This window comes from Monodelphis domestica, chromosome 4, assembly GCF_027887165.1.
Source record: "Monodelphis domestica isolate mMonDom1 chromosome 4, mMonDom1.pri, whole genome shotgun sequence".
Classification (NCBI taxonomy): Eukaryota; Metazoa; Chordata; class Mammalia; order Didelphimorphia; family Didelphidae; genus Monodelphis; species Monodelphis domestica.
In genome coordinates, this window is record NC_077230.1 from 346,349,390 (window position 1) to 346,358,519 (window position 9,130).

Here is a 9,130-nt window from a genome sequence, read left to right on the forward strand (position 1 = left end):
CCTGCTCCAGCTGCAAGGATCACAACTGAATAATTCAGCGGGTCACACCCAACACTGACCAGGCACTCTCCTAATTACAGCAGGCTGGGAAAGAAGCGCAGATCTGTCCTGCCTGGGCCTGAAAGACAGGGCAGCACCTAGAATGTGATCTATGCTAGGCCAGGTGAGAGAAGCCTCCCGTACTTGTTGATAGCTTTTGTTTCATATAATCTTCATTTCCAAATGTCTCTCTCCCCAACCCATCCAGAAAAGTGGACAAGGGAGAGCTATTCCTTCTGACAAAGAATAAAAAAGCCAAAAGGAAAAGGAGTGGCGCAAATCTGGCCAATACTTCAACCAAATCTGACTTTTAAACCAGTCCAACTTCTTCATTTTATAGATGAAGACCCAGACGCCCAAAGAGATAAAGTGGTTTCGCCCCAGTCAGTCTGAAGGTAAGCAAAGTCCCTTAGAGTTTAGTTGTTGACAAGCCAAGGTTGCAGCACGGCAGCTAGAAGGTCTATGCCAAGCCCTTAGCTTGGTTTCTGTTCCTTTTACCACTCGCTTGTAGGCATTGAGATTTGGAAGAGTCTTTGGAAATAAGAAACTAGAGGACCCCAAAACCCCACAGTTATCAGGCAAGTAAGAAATTGCCCTGCATGGATAATAACTAGGCTAGCTTTGAGAGATCAAAATTGGGAGGCTTAGGAAATACTCACCAAAAGCCAAAGTGAGGTCACCCATAGAGACCAAATTCAATGGCGAGGAAGCCGAGTCCAAAGAAAAGATTGAACTTGAGAGTATCAGTTGGCCCAGAGGACCCTTGGGATAAATAAGGACAGGAAGACCTTTTAACCTAGGCTCGTGGAAAAGAACAGTCTACTCTGTAAAGGAACAAAGCTGTTTATTTTTTTAACCTTATGCCTATTGCTGGTTCTAGAACTAAGGCAAGGATTGCCAATCTCCTAAAAGAGTTATTTTTTCAAAGCCTTTGGCTCTGAGCCAAACATCATGGCAGAACATACTTTCCTCATGAAGAAGAGCCAAAGGCTACAGTTGGAAGCCAAGAAACTAGATGCAGGGAGATGCTTCATAGCCATGTTCCCAATGGGGCCAGGGCTGGTAGCAGCCAGCAGAGACTCAGTGTTCATCAGCACAGCACCTGTTTCCAGATGAATGCATAAATAGAAACCCAGTGGGGCAACAAACCCAGGAAGATATCACTAAAACAGAGCAATCCAGCTGAGTTACCTCCCTCTTTACAAGTGTTCTGGCTATAGTTTCCATATGTACGTGGAGCATGCATATATATATATATATGGAACATGTGTATTTGTAAGGATATGCACATATACATGCATATAGACATATCCCTTCATACATGTTCCCTGTATGTATACTGTCTACACATTCTCTATGTGGCCCACTTTGCCCACTGATAAGTACAGTGGTACCTTGACACACAAGTTTAATTTGTAACTCAATTTGCCCATGTGTCAAATAGAATTTCCTCGTTTAAATGAATGGAAATGCAATTAATCTGTTCTGGCCCCCAAAAAAAAACCACAAATTTTTGTTTCATATGCTTTTAAATATGAAAATGTACTTTATAAATAACAAATAAATATATTTATAGAAAATAAGTATGTAAAGAAATAAACTTGCTTATAAAATGTTATTTACCTTCATGGTCAGGCAAAGATGCTGGTAGAGATTTTCATTTCATGCACTCTCTTAACATAACTTACTCTCTGCACACATAATGCTACATTTAAATGCAAAATTGACCTTACACATTACTTATATTATGTAACTTTATTACTTAACTTAATTGATATTTTTTTACTTTATTTTTCATCGTTTTCTTCATTGAATTTTGGCTGTTCTGCCACTTTCCTTGATTTCACTTAGAGGTCATTTCAACAAAAACCTTTCTATGGAAGTTTCTTTCTTCCTTTCAGAACGTTTTGGATAATGTGTTAAACAAGTGTCATTACACAGATCCAATGCATGACCTATTGCAACTTTTTCTGAGTGTGTCTTTTCAATAAACTGTTTAATTTTTTCCCAAATCCTCAACATTTCCTTAATCTCGCTTGTACTAATTCCACCTCAGACTCCTCCCCATTAATTTCCGGTAAAACCTCCTTGACTCTGCTGCTGCTGCTGTAATTCTTTCAATTCCTCTGTCAGGACCCATGGCTAGAAGTTAAGAAATTTGCCCAAAAAACTGATAATAAAGACAAAAATAAAGAAGAAAGCAAAAGCAATTCAATACAGATGCTCACTCGGCCAGATAAACACTAAATTAAACAAGACAACTTCATATAACTTGTGAAACCAAATGTTCCACAGGCTATCTAGCAGAGGGTGGCAGAAGCTCGTGATTCAAATATCTACTCGTCTATGACTGCTTGTATCTCAAATTGCTTGTGATAAAAGATGCTCATATATCAAGGTACCACTATATATTCATGAGGAAATGTGTCCCTATCTATTAGGGGAATTTTTCATTGCTGCTTTTATTACTTTTATTTCACTAAACCTTTTGCCTTGAATTTTGTCCTTTAACTCTCAAAAGTAGCAAGTGAGTAGGGGCTCAAGAACTATGATTTTTAGTGGGGAAGGAACCCACTCTGCAAACTTAAGTGTTTCGTATGTGCTAGAGTATGAGGAAATCAGAGATTTCCAACACAGATACCCTTAACATTATAGGCATTTTATGGAGAAAAAAATTTTTTTTTCTTGTATTTTAATGTGGCACTTAGGCTGCCCATTTTCCAGTGTCATCCTTTACTGGTAAAATCAGTTGCTTTAAGATAAACTCTACATGATTGAATAATCAAGTACTAAGATTTCTTGTATTAATGTGTCCATTTTGAGTATGGGAGCTGACATGATGAGCATACTGATTTTGGCCATTGGTTCACAGTGACACTATTAGAGCCCCACACATGTACGATGGCTAAATGGAAGAGTTTCTCTTGACTTAGACAGTAAAGATATTGAAAGCATTCAGGGAGTGCTCTCTGTGTTGATGAACCTATAGTATGTGTGCCAGAGGGGGCTGTAACCCTCCCCCTCTCCATCACGCCTGAGGACATTTCTCACATGCCCCATCCCTCTGCCCAGCAGCCAATGGAAGCACTTCCTTACCCAGCATGAGGGTTGCAGTTTGGGCACTCAGTCACTAAAAGGTTCACCATCACTGGTCTAGATGATTTGGGAAGACTGAGAGGCAAGCCTAATCCTGACTGTTTTCTATCAATTACCTGAAGAAATAGATTACCCTTAAATCCTGGTAAGGTTATCATTTTGGAGTATACTTGGAATTTGATCACTAGATATATAGTTAAAACTCTTACAAAGAAAAACTGCTAGCATTTACCTTGGAGTAAAAGATATCTGTAAAGCCAGGAACAAACAGTTAAAGATACTGAGAAGCTTCCTCACTTCTCAGGGAGTGGACTTTGTTATTCCAAGTTAAGAAGCTTCTCAAGGTGGGAACCATGTCCTCCCCCCAAGAAAGAACCACTCGAAATTTGAAATGACCATACAATTGGAGTCATAAAACACTATAATGATCATAGTCTTTGAAGGCCAGCCTCTTTACATCAGCCTTCAATTTTTTAAATACCTACTATATGCTGGACACTGCATGAAGCACTGGGGATCCAAAGACAAAAAGGATATAGTTCCTGCCCTCAAAGAGCTTAATTTCTATCAAGGGAAAACAACATCTCCACAAATAAACAAATGTAAAATATAAAAGCAATTGCGGGGTGGGGGAGCAACTTGGGGGCATAGGGGAAAAAGAAACCAATAGTTGAAGGTATCAAGGAAAAGCTTCATGTAGGAGAAGCTAGGTGGCTCAGTGGATAGAAAACCAGACCTGGAGATGGAAAGTCCGGGGTTCAAATGACTTAAGATGTTTCCTAAGTGTGTGACCCTGGGCAAGTCACTTAACCCCCATTGCCTAGCCCTTCCCACTCTTCTGCCTTGGAACTAATACACAGTATTGATTATAAGACAGAAGGTAAGGGTTTAGAAAGAAAAAGCTTCACGTAGGAAGTATCACTGAAAACTAAGGGGTCTAGGAAGTGGAAGTAAGTAAGGACTACATTCCAAGAATGCAAAGGCGTGAAGATGGGGGATGGTGTCATGTATGAGGATCAGCAAAACAGCTAGTATTCCTATTAGAGGAATAAGTGAATTTAAGAGGATCATATCGAATAAAGCCTGGAAAATTAGGTTGGGACCAAGTTCAAAAGAGCTTTAAATGATGACCAGAGGAGTTTGAATTTGTTCCTAAAGTTAATAGCCATTATAGTTCATTGAGAAAGGAAGTAAAATGGTCCCACCTATTCTTTTTTTTTTTACTTTATTTCCATCTTAGAATCAATACTAAGTATGAATTTCAAGGCAGAAGAGTGGTAAGGGCTAGGCAATGGGGATTAAATGATTTGCCCAGGGTCACACAGCTGGGAAGTGTCTGAGGTCAGATGGGAGGTCAGACTTCCCATCTCTAGGCCTGGCTCTCTATCCACTGAGCTACCTAGCTTCTCCCCCACCTGTTCTTTAGAACTATCATTTTGACAGTTTTCTAGAAGATGAATTAGAGACAAGGGAGACTTGGGACAGGAAGAGCAAACAATTGCAATAGTCCATAGAAGAGGTGATGAGGGCCTGAGCTAGGGGGTAGGAGGAGAGAAAAAAGGAGCACATGTGAGAGATTCTGGAGGTACACTCAGCAAGGCTTGGCAATTGATTTGATACATGGGGTGAGGAAAAGTAAAAAATCAAGGATGATATGGAGGTTTCATACTTGGGTGAGTGGAAGATTAATGTTACCTTCCACAGAAATAGGAGGGTTTGGAAGAGAAAGGTATGGACATGCAGTTTTGGAAATCTTAAAGTTGAGATGCCTACAGGACACAGACTTCCAAATGTCCCATCTAGAGCTGGTGATGTTGGATGGGATCTTAGAAGAGACCAGGGCTAGATATATAGATCTGCAGGTCATCTACATAGAGATAATGATTAAACCCATGAGAAGTGGTGAGATCAATGAGAAAGAACTGTAGAGAAAGGAGTTGAGAAGAGCCAAAGCATAACCTTGGGACACACTCACAGTTGTGGGGAGGTTTTGAATAATGATCCAGCAAATGAAATTGAGAAAGAGTAGGCAGACATGTGGAAGGAGAATTGAAAGAAATCTAATGAAAACCTAGAGAAAATTGAGTACCCAGGAAAAAAAGAGTAATCAAATGATGCAGAGAGGTCAAGAAGGATGAGGATTTTTAAAAGGCCATCCATCAGATTTGGCAATTAAAAAGGTCATGGTGGGGTGGAGGGGTGGGGAGGGATTGGTAGCTAGTTCAGTAGGTAGAGAGTCAGGCCTAGAGACAGGAGGTGCTGGATTCAAATTTGGCCTCCAATACCTCCTAGATGTGTGACCCCAGGCAAGTCACTTAACCCCAGTTGCCTAGCCCTGATCACTCTTCTGCCATAGAACCAATACTTAGTATCAATTTTAAGACTTCCTAGAAGTTTGGCTATGAAAGGGAAGAGAGGTATAAACATATAATAGTTTAAGGGGATGATAAGGCCAAATGAAAATTTTTAGGATGAAGGAAACCTGGTGATATTTGTAGTTGCAAGCAAAGAATCAATAGATACGGTGAAATTGAAAATTAGAGGGACAGGAAAAGATATTTGAGAAAACAATCTTCTTGGGGAGATGAGAAGCATTTGGTTCTTGGTTGGGTTGGTCTATGCACATTTGGTGAAATAGCAGCCACTGCTAGGATGTGGTTTGTGTTCTTACTATCTATAGATAAAAAGTTCAGATGACCAAGCCCCAGAAATTTGCTAGTATTTATACTTTCTGTGTTTGTAGCATAAGTTGGTAGCACTTTCCTCTGAATACAATGGACATAAATTTCATACTTTTTGTAGACATCCGCTGCCATTTTGGGTCAGTAATATCTATTTCTTACTCTCGAGTGTCTACTCTTAACTTAAATGTCTGAAATCACTCTGTAATGTCTTTATGGCCATACAGTGAAATGCCTGAGATAGTACCATGTATGGGATGGATACAGTCTAGTAGAGTAACCCGCTGCACAGCTCCAGCTTCTCTCATTGCCTCAACAGTTAGATGCCTTCAAGGGAATAAGGCATGAGTCACTAAGGGTCACTCCCTTGTTTCTTGGCTTATATACCTTCTTGAATCTGCCCTCACCGACAGTTATCTAAGGACAATTAGAACAAAAGAGATTGGTTTAGTCAAACATAGCTGCACTGGCACTCACTGGTGGGAGTCCCAAGCTCTTAGTTATATTTCTCTTTAATTATTGTCCAGGTCCCTAGTTATCACCAAAGCCTTCACTCCTATTCCGATCACAGGTTTGGTGTCACACAGAAGCATCCACATTAGTGTTCCTGAGAAAACAGTATATATTGAACTCCTAGTTGGCTAGCCCCACTACCCATCCAATCCAGTGGCCACTGCTGAGTTTTCCAGATTTGCTGGCATAGACTGAAGCATTTCAGCTTTAGTATGTCTTTCCAATGAGTAATATGAATTCATTTCTTTAAGTATTAACTAATGTGATCCCCTTGCTCTCCAAGGGACTCTCAAAAGCCTTCTCCAATACCACAATTCAAAAGCATCGATTCTACAGGACTTAGTTTTTCTAAAATCCAACTCTCACAGCCATACATTACTACTGGAAAAAACAAAGCTTTTATTGTATGAATCTTCATTGGCTAAGTGATGTCTCCTCTTTTTAGTATATGCTGTTTCAGATTTTCCATAGCTTTCCTTCTAAGGAGCAAACATTTTTTTTTTTAATTTTATGGTTGCAGTTGCTATCTGCATTGATCTTTGAGACCAAAGAATATAAAATCCGACACTTCTTCCACATCTCCCACTATTTGCCAGGAAGTGATGAGATCAGTTGCCGTGATCTTAGTGTCTTTTTTTAATGTTAAACTTCAAACCAGCTTTTACACGCCCCTCTTTCACCTTCATCAAAAAGTTTCTTAATTTTTCACTTTCTGCCCTCAGAGTGGTATTATCTGCCTGATATTATTGATGTTTCTCCCAGCAATCTAGATTCCAGCTTTTGATTCATCTAGCCGGGCATTTCACATGATGTACTCTGCAAATAAGTTCAGTAAATAAGATGACAATATACAGCTTTGTATTCTATTCCCAATCTTAAACCAATCAGTTATTCCATGTTCAGTTTGAACAGTTGCTTCTTGACCTTGAAGGTCAAGTAAGATGATCTAGTACTCCCATATCTTTGAAAACTTGACACATTTTGTTATGATCCACACAAAGGCCAGAGTGTAGTCAATGAAAAAGAAGTAGATATTTTTCTGAAACTTCCTTGTTTTCTCTTTAATCCAGCAAATATTGGCCATTTAGCCTGTAGTTCCTGTGCCTCTTCAAAAACCAGTCTGCACTTCTGTAATTCCCTATTTGCATATTGCTGAAGCCTGCCTTAATCATAACCTTGCTGGTATGTAAAATGAGCACAATTATTTTGTAATTGGAACACTCTTTGGAATTGCCCTTCTTTAGGATTGAGACAAAAACTGATCTTTTCCAAACCAGTGGCCACTGATGAGTTTTCCATATTAGTTGGTATATTGAGTGCATCATTTTAACAGCATCATCCTTTAGGACTTTAAATAACTCGGTTGGAATGTCATCAATTTGAGTAGTGTAATAGTTAAAATTAAATTATGAGGCTGCTAGTAGCTTTTATAACTTTATTACATCAAAGTGGTTATAGTAAAGAGAGGGAAATGTAGGGAAAGAGTAGAGAGTTGCTTAGCCTACTAACTAATCTATTTGCCACCAGGATGGATTAAAGCTCATCATCGGCATGGGTTCCTTTAGGTTCCAAGCTCCAGCGAGAAGAGACTGAACAGTCTCCTAGTCTCACCTTATAAGCAGCTTTCTCTACCCACTAGCTCTCCCACATCACATCTCAGTAACCAACCCCAGTTCCTTAATTTGCCTGGTACCGCCCAGGGCGGGCAGTGCCTGTGGGATCAGTTTCCCATTTCGTTGGTTTCAACTTCCTTTCTCTGAGGGTTTGTCTATACCTGCACATCTCATTGATCTTTGACCTCCAGATCACTGATTGATGACAGCAAACAAAGTGACATAATAGAGAGATTCCCTTCCAACAGTAGCTTTATTATTAGCAGTATTTCCTATGGCCTGATTGACTTTATTTTCCAGGATATCTGGCTCTAGATCAGTAACGACACCATTATGGCTATCAGTGATGTTAAGATCTTTCTTCTGTAAATTCTTGCCAGTACTTTTTTTCTTGAATTTATTTATTACTTATTACATGTAACAATAAATTTCCACATAAGTTTTCTGAAGTAATATAATCTAAATTATCTCTCTCCCACCTTTCCTCCTGCCTCCCAGAGCTTTGCCACTTTTCTTAATCTCTACTGCTTCTATTAAGTTCCTAATATTTTTGTCTTTGTTTATGCCCATTTTTTTATAAAATGCTCCCTTGATATCTTTTTCTTTCTTTTTTTGTAAACCCTTACCTTCCATTTTAGAATCAATACTGTATATTGGTTCCAAGGCAAAACAGCAGTAAGGGCTAGGCAATAGGGGTAAAGGGACTTGCCCAAGTTCACACAGCTGGGACATGCCTGAGAACAAATTCGAACCTAGGACTCTCTAGGCCTGGTTCTCAATCTACTGAGCCATTCGACTGCCCTTTTATCTTTAATTTTCTTGAAAAAAAATCTCTTCTTTTCCTTTCAACTGTTTTCTTTTATTTCTTTGTATTGCTTATTTAAGAAAATCTTCTTATCTCTCCTTACTATTCTATGGAATTCTGAATTCATTTGGGCATATCTTTCCCTTTCTCTTTTGCCTTTCACTTTCCTTCTTTCCTCAGCTATTTATAATGCCTCATCAGAGAATTTTCTTGATCTTCTTTTTCTTTAGATGTTTTTTATGGCTGCCTCCTGTATGATATTACAAACCTCTGCCAATAGTTCTTCAGGCAATCTAACCACCAGATCTAATCCTTTAAATCTATTAATCACTTCTACTTTGTATTTATAAGGGTTATCATTTAGGTTATATCTCTACGGTCTG